The sequence below is a fragment of the Arachis hypogaea genome, chromosome 11 (assembly GCF_003086295.3).
Source record: "Arachis hypogaea cultivar Tifrunner chromosome 11, arahy.Tifrunner.gnm2.J5K5, whole genome shotgun sequence".
Lineage (NCBI taxonomy): Eukaryota > Viridiplantae > Streptophyta > Magnoliopsida > Fabales > Fabaceae > Arachis > Arachis hypogaea.
In genome coordinates, this window is record NC_092046.1 from 91150601 (window position 1) to 91152878 (window position 2278).

General features: G+C 33.8%; 1 non-coding gene across 1 annotated transcript; it reads left to right on the forward strand.

Moving 5' to 3' along the window:
• Nucleotides 1-701: 701 nt before the first annotated feature.
• LOC112725563 (small nucleolar RNA R71) lies at nt 702-809 on the forward strand. Its single transcript, XR_003164664.1, has one exon. It is a non-coding gene; the product is annotated as a small nucleolar RNA R71 (small nucleolar RNA).
• The last annotated feature ends 1469 nt before the right edge of the window (nt 810-2278 follow it).

Below are 2278 nucleotides of genomic sequence, written 5' to 3' on the forward strand. Positions count from 1 at the left end.
AGAGTACTAGGAGGGATTTCAGTGATCCTTTTACTCAGCTGGCCCACTTGTGCTTCCAGATTTCTAATGGAAGACCTTGTTTCATTCATGAAACTTACAGTGGCCTTAGATAGATCAGAGACTAGATTTGCTAAATTAGAAGCATTTTGTTCAGAGTTCTCTGTCTGTTGCTGAGTGGATGATGGAAAAGGTTTGCTATTGCTAAACCTGTTTCTTCCACCATTATTAAAGCCTTGTTGGGGCTTTTGATCCTTCCATGAGAAATTTGGATGATTTCTCCATGTTGAGTTATAGGTGTTTCCATAAGGTTCACCTAAGTAGTTCACCTCTGCTATTGCAGGGTTCTCAGGATCATAGGCTTCTTCTTCAGAAGATGCCTCTTGAGTACTGTTGGATGCAGCTTGCATTCCATACAGACTCTGAGAAATCATATTGACTTGCTGAGTCAATATTTTATTCTGAGCCAATATGGCATTCAGAGTATCAACCTCAAGAACTCCCTTCTTCATAGGCATCCCATTACTCACAGGATTTCTTTCAGAAGTGTACATGAACTGGTTATTAGCAACCATGTCAATGAGTTCTTGAGCTTCTGCAGGCGTTTTCTTTAGGTGAATGGATCCACCTGCAGAGGTATCCAATGACATCTTTGATAACTCAGACAGACCATCATAGAATATATCCAGGATGGTCCATTCTGAAAGCATGTCAGAAGGACACTTTTTGGTCAACTGTTTGTATCTTTCCCAAGCTTCATAGAGAGATTCACCTTCTTTCTGTCTGAAGGTTTGAACATCAGCTCTAAGCTTGCTCAGCTTTTGAGGAGGAAAGTACTTGGCTAAGAAAGCCGTGACCAGCTTATCCCAAGAGTTCAGGCTGTCTTTGGGTTGAGAATCCAACCATAATCTAGCTCTGTCTCTTACAGCAAAAGGAAAAAGCATGAGCCTGTAGACTTCAGGATCTACTCCATTAGTCTTAACAGTATCACATATCTGCAAGAATTCAGTTAAGAACTGAAAAGGATCTTCAGATGGAAGTCCATGAAACTTGTAGTTCTGCTGCATTAGAGAAACTAATTGAGGTTTCAGCTCAAAGTTGTTTGCTCCAATGGCAGGAATGGAGATGCTTCTTCCATGTAAACTGGAATTAGGTGCAGTAAAGTCACCAAGCATCTTCCTTATATTATTATTATTTTCGGCTGCCATCTTCTTTTCCTGTTCGAAAATTTCTGAAAGGTTATCTCTGGATTGTTGTATTTTAGCTTCTCTTAATTTTCTCTTCAGAGTCCTTTCAGGTTCTGGATCTTCTTCTACAAGAATGTTCTTATCCTTGCTCCTGCTCATATGACAAGGAAGAATGGACAGAAAAATAATAATAATAATAGAGATCCTTTATACCACAGTATAGGGATCCCTGTGTGAGTGGAAGAAGAGGGGGAGACAAAGAATGTAATATAATGGAAGAAACACAACTGTGAGGATGGAAGGAGGTGAAATGAGATGTTAGGATATGAATGAATAAATAGAATAGGATGGGGGAGGGATAATTTTCGAAAATTATTTTGAAAAGGAGTTAGTGATTTTTGAAAAATGGTTTTTGAAAAATGTTAGTAATTTTTTCGAAAATTTTTGAAATCAAAAATAAAAAATAAAAATAATTAGTTAATAAAAAAGAAATTTTTGAAAAAGAGGGGAGATATTTTCGAAAATTAGAGAGAGAGAGTTAGTTAGGTAGTTTTGAAAAAGTTAAGAAACCAACAAAAAGTTAGTTAGTTAGTTGAAACAAATTTTGAAAAGATAGGAAGTTAGGAGGTTAGGAAAGATATTTTGAAAAGATATTTTTGAAAAAGATAAGATGAGAAGATATTTTTGAAAAGATATGATAGAAATTTGTTTTGAAAAAGATTTGATTTTTAACATCACAATTAATGACTTGATTCATAAGAAATCACAAGATATGATTCTAGAACTTAAAGTTTGAATCTTTCTTAACAAGCAAGTAACAAACTTCAAATTTTTGAATCAAAACATTAATTGATTATGTTATTTTCGAAAATTTGGTATAAAAATAAGAAAAAGATTTTTGAAAAATATTTTTGAAATTTTCGAAAATAACTAATAATTTTGAAAAAGATTTGATTTTTGAAAAAGATTTTGAAAAAGATAAGATTTTCAAATTGAAAATTTGATTTGACTCATGAGAAACAACTTGATTTTAAAAATTTTTGAAAAAGTCAACTCAATTTTCGAATTTGATGAGAGAAAAAGGGAAAGATAAT